This window comes from Panthera onca, chromosome A1 (genome assembly GCF_046562875.1).
Source record: "Panthera onca isolate mPanOnc1 chromosome A1, mPanOnc1 haplotype 2, whole genome shotgun sequence".
Lineage (NCBI taxonomy): Eukaryota > Metazoa > Chordata > Mammalia > Carnivora > Felidae > Panthera > Panthera onca.
The window spans coordinates 50,608,073-50,629,811 of record NC_138339.1 but is presented as its reverse complement, the minus strand read 5'-3'; the positions used below and the strand labels follow the sequence as shown (position 1 = coordinate 50,629,811).

At 40.6% G+C, this 21,739-nt stretch overlaps 1 protein-coding gene across 1 annotated transcript in view; it reads left to right on the top strand.

Annotated features, from left to right (window-relative positions):
- Window positions 1-15,917: 15,917 nt before the first annotated feature.
- RNF145 (ring finger protein 145) overlaps window positions 15,918-21,739 on the top strand; it is a 59,436-nt gene continuing 53,614 nt past the window's right edge. Inside the window, exon 1 of the mRNA XM_078446406.1 lies at window positions 15,918-16,251. The gene's annotated coding sequence lies outside the window, so the exon portion shown is untranslated. The remainder of the gene's footprint in view (window positions 16,252-21,739) is intronic.

Below are 21,739 nucleotides of genomic sequence, written 5' to 3'. Positions count from 1 at the left end.
GGGCTTCCATAATGTCTTCTAAATACTGAACCTCTGCATTGTCCACATTGTACTCTAATCTGTTCATGACTCCATCTTCCTCAGTTATTATGCACAAACCCAAGGTAGTCCTATTCATTTTTATATCTCCAAGATCTAGGGAAATATTTGTCTCTTAGTATGCCTTCAACAGAGGTTTACTGAAAGAGTGAAAAAATGAAATCATTATTTTATATTTCACCTATATTGATTAAGGTTTAACACATTTAGTGTTTCTGAACTATTAGATGTACATGCTGATAGTAAAGGGTGTTTAGTATTATTCTTAGGATGTAAGTTATAAATTCTACAGAACACTTATTTTCATGAAAAAAAAAATGTTTATTTAGTAATCTCTTAGTATCTTATTTCACTTCCTTTCCTGATGCCCTTTAGAAACCCTCATATGAACTTTCCACATATTTACTTAAGGCCTGACTAGTCTCCACACAGGCTGCCTTGATTCTGCACCATTCACAGATCGAAAGACATTTTTGAGTTTTAAAGAATGTTCTTCTCTAGATCTCTACAGATCTTTTGTTGTAGTAAGACAGTTATGCTCAGTGACTGAGAGTTTGGGATTCAATTATTATTCCATTCATTTAACTACACCAATAAATGGCGATAGAATTCAGAATTCTGAGCTACAATAAGGTGGAATTTTAAGAGGCACTCGAAATTCTTGACAGCTGAAGTAGGGCCATTTTAAAATACACATGATGGGAAACTCAATTGTGAAATGTTCTCTTTGCAGTCTTCTCCAAAGAGATGCGTCTGGAAATGACTTCTTTTTCCAGGGGAGAAAATATAATCTGCTCCTCTCTTCCCATCACTGCCTTTAATAAACCATCAAGTCTTACAGATTTTTTTTTCCTCCCAATGTCTCTTATAACCATCCCATTTATTTTAACTGCAGCAGCCTTATGAATGTTCCATCACTTACCATATCTTATGTAGTGATTCTTTAGTGTTGAAATATTTTTAAAAAGCTGGAAGCAGTGGTGTACTTGTAAATGTATCACAACCAGCTCTTTGGGTACAGAAGCTCTGTTTGTAGCACTTGCCAATTTCCTTGGTGTAAATACTCCCACCAAGGCAGATTTCAAGCTATCAATTTGATGTCACTGAATAAAGAATTAGAGAGAGATGTACACACTCAGCTTTCATGAGCCAGTGCAGAGCTGCTACACGTCTGCTCCAGCACACCACTGGCTAAAAGATTAATGTTTCTCAAGCACCATTAAGTAGACTACTCCCAAATTCAGGAATCTACCTGGACCTCTAATGCTAACTGTGGAAACCACAAATATGGTCTGTTCACTCTTCTCTATCACAAGTACTATGCTAGGCTACTTGATTGAAGACTGCAATAGCCATTTAAGTGATCTCCCTGCTTCCACTCTGGCCCTAGAATTCTCCACACAGCACACAGACTGATATTTTTAAAATCTTAATTTGATTATGTCACCCTCAGGGAGGCAATGTGCCACACCAGGGACTATGCCTGCAGTGTTTCATGGAGTTATATAGTGCCCAGGCTGTATAATCAGCCATACCTAACACCTCTGCCCTCTGCTTAAAATCCTTGGTGGTTTTTTCACAACACTTGGGATTTGTATAATATTTATACTTGTGTAACAGATGGTGTAACATGGCCTCCGAGGGTCTATCTGATCTGACCTGAGCCTCCTCTCAATCCAGCTCCATCTGTTCTGTTCTAGCACATCCAGCCCTTTCCAGGGCCCCACCAGGAACTCTCCTCTCCTTGTTCTTCCCTTGGTAATCTCATTTTCTGAAGTCTCTGCTCACAAGATACTTTCTCAGAGAGGCCTTTCTTGAACCCCTAATCTAAATTAAGTCCTCTCAATTAGTCTTGTTTTTCTTCTAGACAAAGACTATTTATTAAAAATATTATTTTTATATTTTTTTATTTTCATAACAATGCTTTGTAGTTTATTGTCATCAATTCTCACATTTAGGTCAAAATGAATACAGGGGTCCCTGGATGGCTCAGTCAGTGGAGCCTGTGACTCTTGATCTCCAAAGCTAGAGCAAGATTCCTGTTACTTATGTATTGGATTTCACTGTATCGTACCTTTTCTGAGTCATTACATACAGAATAGTGAGATGAATGGACGGGTAAGGGCCAAAGGGAAACAGTACTAGGGACAAAATCACATTGATTAATGTTACCAAAATACTAACCCAGCACACACACTTTGGCAGTTTGTTTGGCAATTCCAAATGTTTATGGAATATTAATATTTGATGTCAGCCTTCCACTAGATTATAAACACCATGAGGGCAGAGATCATATCTCTTTGGTTTATTTTTATATTAAAAAGTACCTAGAATAGTACCTGGCACATAGTAGAAACTGAATAAATATTTGTTGAGGGCGTAAATAAATTTAAACCCCTTAGGATGACATTCAATATGTTTAACCAAATGATGATAACTCCTTGCTTTAAGAAGCTAATTTTACTTCTGTATTGACCGACTTTCCATGTCACCTGAAGTGGTATAGTTATTGCCTCTGTTTGTCACTTATTCAAGACTATATCACTTTTTTGAATATTCTGTTTTCTTGCTAAAAATATTCTTTCTCTTCTCTAATCATCTTTTCTCCTTTCAAACTGACCTTTGAAAACTGGCCGTAAAACTGACCTCCAAACAACCTCCCGTGGTTGGCCTTGCTTGTCTATTCACTTAGTTTCATTCATTCCTCCTTTGAAAAATATTAAACAGTCACTGTGTATTGCACATCATTTTGGGCATTGGAAACATAAATATAAATAAGACAGAGAAAGTCTCTGTTTCAATAACCAACTACATAATTAAAGTATCTCCAAATAGTGGTGAATGCTATTAAAACACAAATATAGGATGATGTGTAAGAAAATGATTGGGGCAGAACATTAGGTAAGGATTTAGGAAAGGACTTTTGAGGAGGCAGTGTTTGGTCTGATGTGAAGAAGATGTGAGAATAGAGCATTTCCAACAGCATTTCTGGCATGAAGGTGAACAGGTACATGGACCTAGTGCAGGCACAAAGCATTCCTGGAAAAGCAGGGGTGAGATCATGACTGGAGCTACCTGAGCGAGAAAGAGAGTGGTAGGAGTAAGGGTAGAGAGGCGGGCAATGCCAGATCAAGCAGGAACCTGTAGGCTAAGAACAGGAGTAGGGATTTTACTGTAAATGTAAGGGGGTATTTTAGAAGCTTTGAAACTTGGGCATGTCATGGCCTGATTTATGTTTCAAAAGACTCATTTGGCTGTTGGGTTGGTTATATACATCGACTGCAAAAGTGAAAGCAGAAAGACCAGGAAGAAAGTAATTGCACTAACTCTAGAGATGATGATAGCTTAGCATGAACTAGGGTGGTAGTGAAAACGGAGCAAACAGTGATATGTTCTAGAGGTAAAGCTAATAGGCTTCCTTGGATTTGTTGGGGGTGGGAATGGAGGCTGGGGTGGATGTGGAAAGAACAAAATCAAATTTGATTATTAGATTTTTTTTTTTTTTTAATTTGAGCAACTGGGTGTTGATGGTACCAAATACTAAGATGTAGAAGCAAGGACAAAAAGATTAAGGTGGGAATGGAGATGGGGTGGGGAGTGGGAGTCAAGCATTCTATTTAATTCTTGTAAGTGCAGATGTCAAGTTTGACCTTGAGAGTATGAGCCTGGAGCCCAGTGGAAAGCCAGAGCATGTAGTGGTCAAGAGAGGAGGCTCTGGACCCATCTTACACAGTTTCAAATCCTGGCTCCTTCTCTCTATGTGGGCTTGAACAATTTACTTAACCTCCTTGTGCTTCAGTTTCTTCATCCATACATTGGGGATAAAAATAGTACCCCATAAATTTGTTGTAAGGATTAAATTAATACACAGAAAGAATTTACAATAGAGTCTGGCACATAGGAAGCATCCAATAGGTTTTAACTCTGATTATCAATATGGGTACAGGTGAGGGCTAGAACATAAATTTGGGAGTCATCAGTGGAATTTTAAAACCATGGGATTAGATGATATACCCTCAGGAGAGAGTATATTTAATTTTTTTAACGTTTTTTTTTTTTTTTGAGAGAGAGAGAGAGAGAGAGCACAAGCAGGGAAGGGACAGAGAGAGAGGGAGACACAGAATCCAAAGCAGGCTCCAGGTTCTGAGTTGTCAGCACAGAGCCTGTGGGGGGGGCTCGAACCCACAGACCGGGAGATCATGATCTGAGCAGAAGTCGGACACTTAACCCACTGGGCCTCCCAGGTGCCCCGAGAGAGTGTATTTAAAGAAGGCAAGGGGCAGGGAGTACCCAGATTCACGTCATGATCTCGTGATATATATATATATAGAGAGAGAGAGAGAGAGAGAAACATTTAAAAACAGAAGAAGAAGGCAAGGGGCCCTGGGCCAAGCCATGGGTCACTGCAACATTTAGAGTTGAATTAGGGGAAGCAAAGTAGCCCCAGAAGGAGAGTGAGGGGGAGCTGCCAGGAGGAAGGAGGAAACCAGCAGTGTGCAGTCACAGGAGTTATACTGAGTTGAATCCTGTCCGCCCAGAATTCATGTCCATCTGGAATCTCAGAATGTGACCATATTTGGAAATATAGTTTCTGCACATGCAGTTGGCTAAGTTCAGATAAGGTCATACTGGATACTGATGAGCCCAGAATTGAATAACTGATAATCTTATAAGAAGGCCATGTGATGATGGAGGCAGAGATTGGAGTGATGCATCATCTGTAAGACAAGGAGTGCCAAGGATTTCTGGGAGCTGCCAGAAGCTGGAAGAGGCAAGGCATGGTTCTTCCTTAGAGCCTTCAGAGGGAACACGGCCCTGCTGATACCTTGATTTTGAACTCCTAGCCTCCAGAACTGAAAGAAAAAAAAATTTCTGTCGTTTTTAGTTTCCCAATTGTGGAACTTTCTCACAGCAGCCCTAGGAATCCAGTGCAGAAATCAAGAAATGGAAATGTTTTTGGAAAGAAGGAAATGACAGATTCTTTGAAATGCTACTGGTAGTATTAGTAGAATAAGATGAGGACTGGCAAGGGACTGTTGGACCGGACAATGAGGAAGTCTTTGATGATCTCACTGGGAATGGTTTCAAGGGGTATTTGGGGTGGACTTGTAAGTGGAGTGGGTTGAGGGGCAAATGGAGAGTGAGGAAATTGAGATAGCGCTATAGACAACTTCTCAGAAAATCTTCGCAGTGATATGGGGGGTGATGGTTGCAAGGCATGAAGGGAGGGATTTTTTAAAGACTGCCATCCTAAGCATGTTTGTATGCTAGTAGTAGTTATCCATGAGAGAAGGAAGAGAAGTTGATGGTATGGGGGGGAGGGGGAAGGGGAATTATTATAGGTTCTAAGTCCTTGAACAGCAAGAGAGGCTGTGATCCAGATCTCTAGTGGAGGACATGACCTTTGACAGAAGCAGGGAAACTTCTCCCACCTGAGGGGAGTGAAGACCAAGAATATCACCACGAAGCTGGTAGATCATGGAAGAAAGTTGAGGAACTTGATCGGTTGCATCCATCTTCTCAGCTACTCAGCTGAAAGTGAATGGAGGAGAGAGAGTAGGTGGTATTGGAAGTTTGAGAAGAAAGCAGAGTGAGCCACTCTGGGGAGTCGAGAACAACCTCACTAGAACAATGCAATGGTTCTGTGTAGCAGTACTGAAGGCTAAACTTTGAGATTCATGGTCGCTTGTGTGGTTTGTCCAGCAATCTCAGCTGCTCAAGTGCAGGTGCTGAGCAGATGGTGGGAAGGAAAGTTAACATTTATAAATGAGACATTTAAATGGTAGACTGTAGAATCTATGCTGGGTAAAGAAAGAGGTAGGACATAAGAAAGGTATGTGAAGAGTTGGTGGGGTCAGTGGATTGGAAGCTTGATGCTAAGAAGAACACACGAATATATTTTTAAAAAGAATCAATATTTGTAGGAGTGATCACAGAGAAAGATGCTCAAAATTGAAATTCTGGAAGTTGATGTTAATGACAGTTTGAGAATTAACTATGATAACAAATGGGTGGGAGAAAAAGATCATTTACACGAGAATGTTAAATGAGGAGATTAGGAAGGGGATTAGGAGAAACAACTGCTTGACAGACAGAGGGTTCCCTTTGGGGGCAAAGAAAATGGTTTAGAACTAGGTAGAGATGGTGTTTGCCCAATATTGTGAATATACTAAATGCCACTCAATAGTTCACTTTAAAATGCCTAATTTGGGGGGCTCCTGGGTGGCTCAGTTGGTTTAGTGTCTGACTCTTGGTTTTGGCTCAGGTCATGATCTCACGTTTTGTGGGTTCGAGCCCCATGTCGGGCCTGCTTGGAATTCTCTCTGTCTCCCTTTCTCTGCCCCTCCCCTACTTATGCTGTCTCTGTCTCTCTCAAAATAATAAATAAATTTAAAAAAACGACAACAACATGTGGCTAATTTGATGTTACGTGAATTTCACCACAATTTAAAAAAAAGAAAAAGGAAAAAAATCCCACATGGATTATCTATGTTGTTGAAGTCACAAAAAATGGGGGCACAAAAACTCTATGAGGTGGATAGGACAATTATCTCCATCCTAAAAAATGAAGGAACAGAGGTATAGAGAGGTCAAGTGATTTGCCCAGTGTCACACAGGTAGTCAGGGGTAAAGCTTGGGGGGGAGAAAAAAAAAACAAGAGTAAAGCTTAGAGGGGGTGCCTGAGTGGCTCAGTCGGTTAAACATCCAACTTCAGCTCAGGTCATGATCTCACCGTTCTTGAGTTTGAGCTCTGAGTCAGGCTCTGTGCTAACAGCTCGGAGCCTGAAGCCTGCTTCAGATTCTGTGTCTCCCTCTCTCTCTGCCCCTCCCCCATTCATGCGTGTGCTTGCTCTCTCTGTCTCTTAAAATTGAATATTAAAAAAAAAAAATAAAAGAACAAGGCTTAGATTTAACTGAAGTTTGGGTTCTGGACTCAGAGACGTGTCTCTATGAACAAACTCATTACCTCTTCTGGTATATGGCTAGACCGACAGGAAGCAGAGCACAATGTGATAATTCATTTAAACTACCTAGCATAGAGCCTAGAACATAGTAAATGCCCAGTAACTATTACTGTCCTGTGCTAACTACTCAGTATTGCTTCATTTCCTGTTAAAGTCCAGACTCCTTAGCATGCCATGGAAAGTCTTTCCTCAGCTCCTGAATAGAGCCCAATTTACTTCATCTCTCCCTACATTCCCTCTGGAAATCTGAGATCAAATCATAATTATACTGCTTTTCATTTCTTGCATGTACTTTACACTCTGGGGGTATCTGATTTTGTTACCCACTAGCCGTCAACATTTTTATCCAGAAAATTTATTTTATTTTATTTATTTGCCCTGCCCTCCAAGGCAAACTTGGGCAGATCCCAAGACTTCTTAATGGATGGGCAGTCCTACTCACTTTAAGTTACAAATCACAGTCTTGATTCGGTAATTAGAATGTGTCCAGTCAGAAGATTGATTAAATGCTTCAGTCTCCCTTCAGTGAAAGATCTCTCCATATGTGAAGTGGTGGACTTCTGCTCTGTCCCCACTGCCTTCCTTCCAGTGTACCAGCAACTGCATCAGACCCTACCTGGGTGGAAACCGCTGTAAGTGGGACAGGTCAGGGATGGGGAAGTTCATACTTGTTGGGGGTCTTCAACTTCTCTGGGTCTAGCAGATGGCTACACTTGAAGCTTTCTCTTTTAGTACCTAGTGCACTTTTTTTTTTTTTTTAATAGCAGTTGATTGAAAAGATACAAGGATAATACAACAAAAAGTGATTTGCTAATAGCCCCAGGATGCTAGTCCACACAGTGACTTAGAAGGGGGACCTGGTTGCAAGAGTACTTAGGCTGCTTCCTCATTGGTTGCTGGTTATTTTGTAGAATCTGAACGATCAGCACCGGACTGCTACTGGTCTATCAACTAGGAGAAGCTAGCTGGCTTTTCATAACTGACCAACTAACGCAAGCTGGTGGCTCTCCATGGGTTGTTTGAAGATTCTTCTTTTTTTAAATTTTTTTTTATGTAAAAAAAATTTTTTTTAATCTTTATTTATTTTAGAGAGAGAGAGAGAGAGAGAGTGAGCAGACACAGTGCAAGTGGGGGAGGAACAGAGAGAGAGGGAGACACAGAATCTAAAGTAGGCTCCAGGTTCTGAGTTGTCAGCCCAGAGCCCAACGCAGGGCTCGAAGTCATGGGCTGAAGTCGGATGCTTAACCGACTGAGCCATCTAGGTGCCCCAAAATTCATTTTTTTTAAATGTTTGTTTATTTGAGAGAGAGAGTCTCAAGCAGTCTATGCGCCCTCAGCACACAGCCCTATGTGGGGGCTCGATCCCATGAACTGCCAGATCATGACTGAGCTGAAATTGATTCAGAAGCTTCACTGACTGAGCCACCCAAGTACCCCTAGAAGATTCTTAATTCTTCAATGACCTGGGTGGATGCATCCCTATTCTAGGTGATCACATGTGACCCTAGGAATTGGATTCTTATCTCCAACTTCTTACTATCAGTCTCCTCTGTCCTTCTATTTAGTCCTATTGTACAGGACTCCAGACAACTGGGGCCATGTGGTGCACATCTGCTCCTTGGGAAACACCCACACACCTTTTGCTTCCTTTGATAAACTCTGATAATGCTCGTCCGTCCCAAGACAGCCACACTGTCTTTTACTCTCTCAGTCTTTTGCAGAGAACATATTTCAACTTCTGTGAATGGTCTCACAGAAGATCTCTCTACCATCAGACCTGAGCAGAAGGAGGTAGTGTCCCCCATGATGCTTCCTTTGCTTGGTACTGACAGCAACAGCTCTCTCCAGAGAAACTTCTCTCAAATCCCCTCTCTGCTCACGCTTTTACACCATTATCTGGATAAATGGGTCCAGGAGCCTTGGAACTAGTTTGCTCACATTCCTTTTGTAAACTATGCCCAGGGAGAATTTACTTCACACCCGTGCTGACATCCCATTGTATTGTTTTGGCAAATCCCTGAGGCAGGATGTGTCCCATGTTAACATCCTGAAATGTGTATGTAAAATGTGTGCTCTTCCCCTCTTTGCCTCAAGTCTTTACTTACCAGGTGACTCCTTATCTATTTTTCAACAATTAGAATGCCTTTTCCTTCCTTCCACCCTGTGACCCCACAGAATGCGCTAATCCATCCCATTTGTATTTCCATGGTAAACTTTGCCTACCTTATCATAACCAATTTATTTAGCTTTATATTAAAGCCATTTATGGGTCTGTCTCCAAACCCAAGAGACTGAAAGTTCCCAGGGACAGGGACTCTTGAGATTTACTCTTTCATATTCAAAGACTAATATAAAATGTAAATTACCATTAGTAGTAGCATCAAAAACATAAAATATCTAGGAATTAATGTAATAAAAGGTAATGCAAGACCTCCATGTGAAAAACTAAAAATCTGAACTAGATCTTAGGAAACTTGATAAGCCAAAATTCCAAATTTGATTCCAAAATTGATAAAGAAATACAAAGAGCCAAGATTCTCTTGAAGAAAAGAAAACAAAACACAAGAAAGAAATTCAGGGGAGAGGACTTGCTCAACAACCTATCAAGACTTCTTATTTAGCTAGAGTAATTGAAACAGTTTGGTATCCACATCAAGGTAAACAAACCAGTGGAATGGAATAGTAAGTTCAGAAACAAACTTACTCAAATATACACACCTGACTTACAATGGATGACACTGTGGAGCAGGGGGGAACAGGCTTAAAAGAAGCATTTAATAGAAATTAAATTAAGAATTTATGTTCATTAAAAAATACCATTTAGAGAATGAAAAGGAAGCTATGGAACAAGAGGAGATTTTTGCAGTGTATATAATTGACAAGGGGCTTACATTCAGAATATAAAGGATTATAAAACAAAAAGCAAAAGATAAACAACCCAGGAGAAAATTGGGTAAGAGACTTGAACAACTCACAAAAGAGGAAGTCCAAAGGCCAGGAAATACGTGAAAAGGTACTCAACCTCATAAGCAGTCGGGGGAAATGCAAGTTACAAACTCACTAGAGTGGTTAAAATTTGAAAGACTGACAACGTCAATTGTAAGCTAGAATGCAGAGCAATGGGAACTCTGAGGGATTGCTGCTGGGAGTGTAAATTGGTGCAAACACCTCTAAGTTGAATACTTCCAGACTATGGCCCAGCAATTCTTTTCTAAAGAAATGTGTGCCCATGTGCACTGGGAGACAAGAGCAAAAATGTTGATAGCATAATTTGTAGCAGCCCCAAACTGGAGTTTGGGTGTTCATGAACCCAAATGCTCATATATAGCAGAATGAATAAACAAATATTCTATGCATGTGATAGCATTCTATACCGCAATGAAAATGGCTGAACCGCAGTTTCACACAAGAATATAATTGAATCTCAAACACAACGTTAAGCAGAAAAATCTGGTCACCAAAGAATACATACTATAGGCATCCATGTATATAAAATTCAAGTACAGGCAAAACTAAACTACAGTATTTAGAGATTCACGCTTGGGTGGTTAAACAAAGAAAAGGAAGTGACTATATTAAAGTCAGAAAAATGGTTACCTTTGTGGTGAGATAGTTGTGATGGGAAAGAGTATGTGGGGATTTTCTGGGGTATTAGCAAGCTTCTATTTCTGGAGAGTGATTAAATAGCTTTGTTTTATAATTTGTTAAGTTGTACAATTGTGTTTCTATTTATTATTTTTTTAAGTTACTTCCTTCTGTTTATAACAGCATATTACACTACAGATTAAAAGGATTGAATGCCTTAGGACTCTTTTAACTGCAAATAATAGAAAACTCACCCCACAGTAGCTAAGCAAAAGTAATGTATTGGCTGATATGAAGAATAGAAGGTGGACATGCTGGCTTCACATGAGGCTTAGAACAGGACTCATACACTGTGACCAGGTCCTGGTTTCTTTTTGTGTTGCAGGTTCTTTGACCTGCTTTGAGACATTTTCAGGCTGGCTCTTACCTTTTGGATCCGAGATGACTGCCCGTAGTCCTTGAAATTATGGGATTCCTTTTTTAGATCTAGAAAGAGAAAGCTCTGGTCAAAAGCTCTGGTGTTGAGTCTTGTCCTGATTGACTTGGGTCATGAGTCCTTCCCTGGACTAATCACTAAGGGAGATAGGGTAAAGTGATTAATCCACAACAGACTGCATGGCTAGAATGTTCAAGATGATATTAAAAAGAGAAAAAGGAGAATAATAGATATTGGGAAGGTAACTAACAAATGTCTATGACAATCAGTACCCATTCTATTTAGCTAATATCATCATGCTTGAAAAGCAACACACAATTTTGCATTACTAGCCATCTCTGTCTTAATCAGAATTAAACAGAGAAAGTGGCTGGGTAAAATAGAGGTACACCAGCAGAGCTTAAATCTGAAAATGATAGCAACAATACATTTTTCCCTCCTGCTGATGTTAGAGATTCCAAACAGTCCACAAGTACTCAGATGGATTAAAAGCAAAACTGGTTTGTAATACATAAAACTAAGGCAATGGGTGAAACTTGAGTGGATCTTGGTTAGGAAAAATGTTACCTGTGAAAGATATTTTGGGGAGAAATGTGAAAATTGGAACATCAGCCGGATAGTAAAAGATTAGGGAATTATCATTTATTTTCTTAGGTGTGGCAAGGTCATTTGGTAATATTGGAGAAAGCTGTTATTTTTAGAAGAGGCAGCCTGCAGTATTAAGGGGTGCAATGTGTTGATGTCTGCAATTTACTCTCAAATAGCTTAACAAACAACACATACATATGAAGCAAATACTCAAAACGTCAACAATTGCTGAATATAGATGAGCATATGAGTGATGATTGCAATTTTTTTAACAATTCTGTATATTTGAAGCTCTACAAGATAAAAAAAGTTGGGAAAATAAAAAATGTTTTGGGGGAAAATCTGAAAAATCCAAACCAAATAAAACAGGACTTGTTTCTATATTTTTTCCCTCCTGTAGCCTCCTGTAGACCTTAGGTCTATAGGAGGTAGAAGAAGATAAATTTATTTTGTTATTAAAACAGTGTAAGTTCTATTGCTTTTCCAATCATCCATGAAAAATATATATTCAGCACCAACCATGTATATGCATTTCTTATTGTTAATAGGCAGTTATAAATTTATCTCTGTCTGACTTTATTACAGAATAAATGTTGCCAACCGGATACCAAAGACAGAGGGAACTACTAACAACATATATACTGAGGGCTTACTTTGTACCAGGAACATTAATATACATAGTTTTATTTATTTTTTATTATAATCCTGTGAAATAGATACTGTCATTAATCCTTGTTTTACAGATGACAAATGGAGGTGTTTGTAAATTATGAACACGTGGCACAGAGTCCCATATCTAACAAGTAGGGGGTATCTGAATCTAACACTAAATCTGTCCTTGTACACTGCTGGTGGGGATGTAAAATGGAGCAGCCACTTTAGAAAATAGTGGCAGTTGCTCAGAAAGTTAAACACAGTTACCACGTGACCGGGTGATTCAATTCTACTCCTAACTATATACCCAAGACAAATGAAAATATGTGTCCACACAAAGACTTATATGCGAATGTTGATAGCAGTACTATTCATAAGAGCCAAAAAAAGTGGAAACCACTCATATATCTATCAACTAGTGAATGGATAGACAAAATGTGATATAGCTATACAATGGAATGTTATTTGGCAATAAAAGGAAATGAAATAACTATACATGCTACAACATGGATGCACTTTGTTGCTAAGGGAAAGAAGGCAGACACAAAAGATCACATTTTGTATGACATAACCTATATGAAATGTCTAGAATAGCTAAATCTGTAAGGGAGAGAAGGATTAGTAGTTGCCTAAGCGGGGGAGGCAAAGAGAATGACTGCTAAGGGATACAGCAGGTTTTTTGTTGTTGTTTTGTTTTGTTTTTGGAAGAGAGGTGGTGATGAAAATGTTCTAAAATTGATTGTGATGGTCGCACAACTCTGTGAATCTACTAAAAACCATGGAATTGCACACTTTAAAAGTGTATTGTATCATATGTGAATTAGATCTCAATTATATCTCAAAAAAAGTTTATTTCCCCTTTACTGAACCATGTTGCCTAAGAAAACTTTAGTTTTCCTCTTAGAATCGGCTTTAAAAATCAAACCGTAAGGGTAGTCAGGTCGAAAGAGATTTTATATGTCATTTAGACTCTTCTATTCAAAAAGTTAATTATTTTGGAATTAGATGGAGAAAACCTCAAAGTGCCCATAGGAATAAAGTAAGTGAATAAAATGCGTACATGAGAACTCACCTTCATATCTCCAGAGTTGGCTCTCTGAGTTTTTTGGATTTGGGCCCCATTACGTGAAGTCTGTTATGTGAGATCTTATCTCTGGATCTAGAAGGCGTAGTGAACTGGCCATCAGCTATCTGCAGATTTGCAACAGAGGACAATTTCTATGGGATTTATTAGCAATAGCTGGTTTTATAAGGCATTCAGGGACGAGTCTTTTGGAATGGCTAGAGCTGTAACAAACATGCACTCTTCCAAACTTTACGCTGACTTCCTCCTTAAAGTTGCATACATTTAGTGAATAGGAAGATGACCTTTGGAATCCTGAATGGTCTCCCATTCCATAGTCATAAACATTCCAGTTCTTTCCTTCTACCCCTGAAGCTAATTCCTTTTATGGCCAGGTTTGTGGTATTTGGACATTTGCTTAAGCTTGGTTTCAGGTACTTATAGTAAGTTTTGCTCCTAACCTTTGCTTTTTTGGGTGCCTCTAGAAAGTGCTTTCTACACTGTAACTGCTTTTGAGTAGTCTTCTCTACTGCCCCACCCCCAGTCTTTTTCCCTCTTTTTTTTTTTTTTTTTCTTTTTTCTTTTTAGTTTGATTCAGTTACCTGCATCTGGTAATGTGGAGCTTTCCCAAAACTGGATTAGCAGCAATATAATAGCAGTAACCCTTTCATTACCAGAGTAATTTTCTTCACTTGTTTTGAACTTAGCATTTATAGGCAGCTGCTGTAAAACTCAAAGGTGAAAAAGACGTGACTTTGTCCTGCTTTTACAAGTCCAGAGTACTTATTAGTGAGGGTTATAGAACTTTGAAGCCATTTTTTTTCCTTTAAAAAAGGAAATGTGAGTGCTGAGGTAAGCTTTTCCTCCATTTAAACAAAACACACAAATCCGGTAACAATATTAAAGGAATATTTTCAATATTCTGCAGTTTACCCTAAAAGAATAAATAAATCCAGTAAGAATTTAAGGTTATATAGATTTTGACTTCTTTGCAATCTGTTTCTGGCCTTATGTTTTCTTGCCTGAAGTCAGTAGTAAAGTTGTTAAAATGCGGTGATGGAAACCAAGGTATAAGGCTTTGCTATCTTGGGCAGTTTTCTGTTCTAGTCATTAGTCATGCGGCCTCTGTAATTTAATTTCTTACTTACCAGGCTGTATAAAGAGACTCATAAAACGGCCTTTCTAGGATGTAGCATGCCTGATTATTGTAGTCTAAGGCAGCAGGATGAAAGCTGTCTACAGAGAGTTATGAACATACTTCCCAGAAATTTTTAAAACTTCATTTCTATAGAGCTATCAAACTAGTGGAAGGGAAGTTACTCAGAATTTGAATGTCAGATGCCTCCAGGAAAGCTTTCTTTTACAATTTTAGTAAGATACAAAGGTTGTGAGGTATTGGAGATTTATGTTTAAAGCACAGAGGCCAGAGAGTTGAATTTCCAAGGAAGGCCCCCAACACAGAGATCTACATTGAAATACATTAATTTCTCTTGTAACAGGCCGAAGTTGAGGTTTCACAATTTCAGGATGATCCAGGATAGTTGCAACATTTTACCCACTCCTGGGTGTGTGTCTTTGTGTATATAGGCACTACCAACATCAAAGGCCAGACTGGTTTCTAGTAGCTACGGGCTCTCCAGTTACCGACCAAAGACACAGCAAGGAATAGTGTAGGATTTTTTGTTTCCTGGAGAAGGGGTGTCAGGGGGTGAGGGATTTGTAGAGAGTCGGTGAAGTCCTAGAAAAACTGGGGAATAAGGTGTCTTGCCAAAGCAAAAAACACTAGCAGCATCCTTGATTTGTTCTGTGCACGTGAGACATGCTTCAGGCTTTGTATTGTGGGTAAGTGGGGAACAGTTCCAGCCCTAAAAGGTATATTGCCATTTAAATTAAGGTAGGGATGCTGGTCAGTGGGGCACCTTGGGAGGGGGGTGTGTCCACTTACCTCTATTTTGAACCTTCGACCAAAAGCAACACACAAATACTATTCAATTTCGTATTACAATAAAATTCTTTGAACAAATTCTTTAAGGGGTGGAAGTTTAAAATTAAAGATAGTGAACGTTTTCAATTCACTTATTCAGGCATCCAGTCACTTATTCAACAGAGGCTTATGGAGCGCCTATTCTATGCTAGGCACTGCTGAGCCATCACAGACTTGGTCCCTGACGCCATGGAGTTGACAGTCTAGTCCAGTCAGTGAGGGAGTTAAAAAAAATTCAGGCATCATTGCTACTGCGGTTGCACCGGGTGAAGATCAGCCCCTCCAATTCTCCCACGTGGTCGCAGCAGGTGAGTGTGGGTGTGAGCGTTCGCGGCTTCTGGTATTTGAGGAGTGTGAGAGCGCACGTGTGTCAGAATGGCGCGTGTCACAGTGTGCGTGCAAGGGTCGGAGTGGTAAGCGTCTCCACAGACGCTTGGGCCCGGCTGCGTGGGCCGCGGGAGGACTGCGTCTCCCGCCCACGTACTGGGGGCGGCGCGGGAACCACCCGGCCCGTGCGATTGTGAGTGAGCGCAAGAGCGCGCGCGCGCGCGCGGGGGCGGGGGCGGGGCGCGGCGCGCGCAGGCGCAGAGAGCTAGAGCGGACCGCGGCCGCCGCAGAGCGCCGGGGGCGGGAGGAGCGAGCGCAGTAGGCCATGGCCGCCGTCGGCTGCTGAGGGGCTCGGCCCGCGAGCGCCTGCCGCCGCGGACGATGGTGACCGCACGGGTCGGGTCGCTGCCGCCGCCGCTGCCGCCGCCTCCCAAGACGCTGCAACCAAGGCCCGGCGCGGAGGAGCCGCCGCTGTGAGCCGCGCCGTCCCGGCCCCCGCCGCCGCCGCCCGAGAAGAACGGGAGGGCGGGCGAGAGAGCCGGGGAGTTGCGGAGCTCGCCTGCCCGCCGGCGGCGCCGCCGCCCTGCGGGGAGAGAGGCCACTGCCCGAGGTGACCGAGCCGTCCGCCCTAGCTGGCCTCTTCTCATCCAGGCTCCCCCGCCCCCTTCGCTTCCCACATCCTTCCTTCTCCCCTCCCCCACTCTTTTGCCGGCTTCTTCCTCTCCCCCCTCCCCCGCCCCTTCCTCGGTTCATCTCCCACCTTCTTCCCAGTCTCGGCGGCGTCCACATCCCCTCTTCTCCCCTGGCGTCCCCTCCCTCCTAACCAGCTGCCCCTCTTGCAGACCTCTTGGCCCCCCACCAGCTCTCTCCGACTCTCTGCCCTCCCTTCCCACCCCCCTTCCCCGTACAGAGTCCCCTCCGCCAGCTCCAGGCCCTTGAGCGCCGCCTCCTTAATTGCCCACCCTCCCGGAGACATCCCTTACCTCCCCTGACATTCCTAAGATGCTCTCTCTCTCTGAGCTCTGCCCCATCGCATCCCTAGGACCCCCTTTCGAGGTCTTTTCTAAGCAGCTTCCTGAGCTGCCCCTTCCTAGGTGCTCCTTTCCAGCCCCTTTTCTCTAGTTCCCACTTCCAACTTTCCCTCTTTTGCGTCTTTGTCCGCTTTGCTTCTAAGCTTCCCTCCCTCTTTCCTTTTGACTTATCCTTTGGTCTACGCAGCCCCAAACTCAGCCTCCTCTTTCCTTCTTTCATGCGGTTTGAGGTTGTTTGGGGGTGCGGAAAGGCCTGCCAAGCCATTCTTCGAATGGGGGCCCATTTGCTCTGCATCCCATCTGTCCTTTTTCACTGTGAGAGCGTTCTCTATCCCTTCCTTTTTGTCCCCATCGCGTCCTCTCTCGGCTGCCATCCCTTCTCCACCCCACTCCTGTTTTGCTTTTCCCACCCAAGACCCTTGCCTTCCCTTTAGGAATGAGTCCCCTTTCTGCTCGGGGATGATGAACTTGGCCCGTGTCTTTCTTTGGAAGCTTTTCGGTGCGTGGCGCGGCGGAGCCAGCACCCTTGGCCAGACAAGAGGGGAGCTCCCTGGCACGGGCCTCTTTACTGGCAGAGTTTTTGCGAACGTAATCCCCTAGCCCCGCGGCGGCAGCGGCCCTGCTGCTGCGCTGCCTGCTTTGCAGCGAGCTGGGTTGGGGTTACTATAGTTCAAACGCGGCTGAGATCAGCAGGCGTGGAGGGCGGGGGAGGAGGTGCGGGGAGAGAGGAAGGGGGCTTTGCAGTGAGAAGGCATCAAAGATTAATGGATGGCTTTGCATCGCTGTCTGCAGTAAACAGGAAACTAGTTTGAAAGGAAAGGAGAGGATTGTGTGCCTTTTTATTTTTTAAAATGCGGACTGTGCTCTTCTACTGAATCTTGAATCATGCCCAAAGGATGAGCTGTCGGTGCTGCAGTCGTGACCCAGGCTGAGCGCCCAATGGCAGAGAGAGCAGTTTTTATTCCCTCTGTCTGGCTCCTTAAGAGTTGAAAGATGGTCCTGTTATTCAGAGTGGATTCTGTATCTTTGCCACTTTGGAGATGAGAAGCCACAGAATTGCTAGTAGTTTATGTGGAAACCAGGTACATACAAAGTTAGCTAGCAATAGTGTGGGAGTGGGGAGGACCAGCTATATTTAAAACATGTGCCAATGCTTATGTAAGAGGTGCGTTCTCCTCCTGGGTATCTCAGTTTTGGCTGAGTTTACTTATGATTTTAGGCTCTAGCTTTGCCCTATAACATTTTCAGGGGTTACCATCCTAATGTATGGACAGCCAGAAAATTTTTCTTGAGATTGGTTTTAGCAGATGGTAGAATTTTTTTTTTTTCCATTGGATTGGACAAAGAAAGGAGATTAATGGTGATTTATTTTTTTTCTTTCGAAGCGGAAGAAAGGTGTAGAAACTTTCAGCCTTAAATTATCTATCATACTGAATTTAAAATTGGGTCATATGATTTTCTCATTTATTTCTTATTTTTTATTTGCCTTTTTAAAAAGGGAGTTTACCTGCCTTTTTAAAAAGGAGATATGAATAGCCTTCTTTTTTTTGGTAAGATCCCATTTTCCGTTTCTTTTTCTTAATTCTTCAACAGACAAGCTATTACTTTAAAAACATACATTTTCCATATTCCGGATGATTTGTGTGATTTCTTCATAAAACAAAAATCAAAGTGTTTCCAGGAAGGTGTAGAATGAGACTGTGTTTCCTAACCCACAAATATGAATGGTGAGCTGTGCAACGTTATACTTGTACAGGACATTACTGTGTAAGTAGTGATTGCTGCTTCCAAGCCTGGGAAAGTCATCTAATGAAATTATTGTGGTCCTGTTTTTGGTTAGCTTTGTTGAGGTTTTGTTTTGTTTTGTTTTTTGTTTTTTGCCATTTTTGGAAGGGATTTTTTTTTAAGGTGTTTCACTGTGTAAAACATCTTTAAGCTTGAGTCACATTTAGTTTACATTACTTGCTGAGACATTGTGTTGGCATATTACTTTCCCAGTTCTGTTAACATTTCGAGGAGGACATATAAAAATCTTTCATGGAGGGGAAAATATGTGTAATTGAACATGACAGGAAATAACTTCAATATTTGGCCTTAGGAGTGTCATCTTTGTGTTCAGCTCCTTTACTTATTTTTGAGGATAATTTGGTATTATTATGATTTTAAGAGAATTTTAAGCTTCCTCTGACTTGGAATATACTCATTAGCTCTGATAATAAATCTAGGAAAAAGATAAATTAGGCTTCAACCAAACATCATAGAAATACAATAATCTTTTTATGCCAGGGGAGAAAGCTCCATTTTTACTTCATGCTTCTAATGAGTGGCTTAGCAAATGTGAGTGACTTCAGTGATTTTAAACAAGATAAATGTTTCCACATTTTGTTTAGATGTTAATTTAGTGTGTGGTGCTGGAGTGTAGTGTGTGGTATTTGTGATGGTGATCACCCTATCATGTGGCACTTACACTTTAGAAATCACAAAGTTGGGCTGGGGAGTGTGTGTGTGTGTGTGTGTGTGTGTGTGTGTGTGTGTGTGTGTGTGTGTATGTGTCTTTCCACAGCTTTTGTGGGTAATATTTTAGATCTGGTTTTCCATGAATTTGTTTCCTCTATGTCCACTTACAGGCCCAGCTTGCCAATGACTTGCTAAAATATAACTCACAGAAATAAATGTTTATAAGCAGTGGGTTGTTATTAAGTGGGCATATTTCGTTCTATAAAAGGTCCTCCAAGGGGCGCCTGGGTGGCGCAGTCGGTTAAGCGTCCAACTTCAGCCAGGTCACGATCTCGCGGTCCGTGAGTTCGAGCCCCGCGTCAGGCTCTGGGCTGATGGCTCGGAGCCTGGAGCCTGTTTCCGATTCTGTGTCTCCCTCTCTCTCTGCCCCTCCCCGGTTCATGCTCTGTCTCTCTCTGTCCCAAAAATAAATAAAAAAAAGTTGAAAAAAAAAATTTAAAAAAAAAAAAAAAAAAAAAAAAAAAAGGTCCTCCTTGATTCAGACATTTGGGTCTTGGATTTACTATGCAGTAGAATTTGGGGATCAGTCTCGGATATTCTGTATTGAGAGCTTTAGGAACTCAAGATTTCCCTTTTTCTATATGAGGCAGGAATAGTGGTTATTGAGAGGGAATTTGTACCATTATGCTAATGGCCCTCTTCTGTAATAGAGTTGAATCTCCAGAAGAATTAAGGAGATTTTTTTTCTTGTTAGTTGTTCGTATCTTGATTTCATATCTTGATGCAGGAGTGGTTATTGGTTTACTTAAAATTTTTTTTTCTTTACCCCTTTGAGAGCTGCAATAAATGGTAAAAATGGGTACATGTAAAAACAGCAAAACATTAAAAAAGGAGGAAGGCTCTAACTCAGATGAAATAAATATGGGCCACAAGTACTAACTTAGTAATAGTCCCTACAAAAGCAGTAGTGATTTATATTGGATTCTAGAATATGAAAAAAGTATATTCCATTATAGTATAAAGCCTGTCAGTGATATTGTTTTCTTAGTCCATAATGATTTTCACACAGGACTAGTGTTTTGTGAGAAAAATCCATTATTCGTGTACTTTGAAATAAACTCCCAACTGAGTTTGGCTGTTTATCTGACCACCTTAGTAAGTAGTTATGTTCTATATATTTCCTTAAGTCATCTAGATAGCTTAGGCATATTACACTTTTTATAAAGAATTTCTTTTTTTAATCCCCAATAATATTCTACAACATTTGGCAAACAGAAAAGGAAATAAAAGTCACCTTAGCCTTATTGTTGGAAGGATGTTAATGTGATATTTTGGTATTATTTCTTCTCAAGATTTTTTTTTTCTCTCATGAGCTTTGAGAAATTGAAATTCCTGAATGGTGTAATTTGCACTAAATGTTGAGTAGAGTTTTAATTTTTCAGTGCTTTTTTTCCCCCCATAGGACACAACGGTTAGGTTTTAATTCTGACAATATTTATTTCTTATGTAGGAAAATTATTAAAGTGATCTTGTTCATTTAAAGTAATCAGAATTACAATACTTATTAAAAAATATGTTAATTGTGCATTCTTAGGATAACTTTTAAGTAATGGGAATGATTTATGATCATTCAATGATTGATATAATGTATCAGTTTTTCAGTGATTGACAAACTTCTATTAATGGTTTGCCAAGTTGAGCTCTTTTTTTTTTTTTTTTTAAACTATCTAAGCTAGGAAGCTATGAAAATTAGAGGGTAAAATGGAAATACTGACAAATATTTAACCATAGCATAGTAATCTGTCACTGTAATTTTCTTCAGAAATAAATGTTTTCATTTGTCCTGTAATGTCTGAGATTACTGCCAAAGCTGGAAATGTGTTTAGCTTTCTCAGCAAAATTCTTAAAAGGATATTGTCAGAGCCAACAATCCAGAATTATCATTACTTTTAAAATTGTCTTTAACACACTTGTTTGCCTGATTCTTATAATTCCTTGGATTAATTTGCAGTACTATCATACAAAGCAGTGTTGCACAGAATTGTCCTTCTAAATAATAGATTGTCCTGGAGATCTTTCATTTCCTTTTTTTTTTTTTTTTTTTTTTTTTAATTCTATTCGTACTAGTCATCAACAGCTGAGCACAGACAGGGGCTGCAGACTCCATGTGCCAGTGTATCTGTATATCACAGGAAGAATTTGATGTTGCAATTGTTTCCCACTTTGAAGGCAGATTATGGGAATATCAAATGAAGAGTTTAATGATTCAAGGAAATAATATGGTGAACAATGTTTTCTTTACCTGTATCGTGAGTTTCTCTGAATTGTATCTACATCATGTAAATTCAGTACTTCAATTTTGATTGCAAGTAATATAGAAAAGGATAAGTCTTTGAGGTGCTGCAAATGTGTAGTTAGCAAATTTTTATTGAATAGCTTAGGCTTTTTTTTTTTAATCAGTTAAATTTTGCTCTTTTTTAAGACCTACATAAATCTCACTTTTATAGGAGTGAATTTTTCCTTTCAAGTTAATTGGACAAAAGCTGTAGTATTATTAGGGTGTTTTGTTGCTAGTGCCTAGAGTTGGAGTTAAGCTTTTAAAAATAAAGT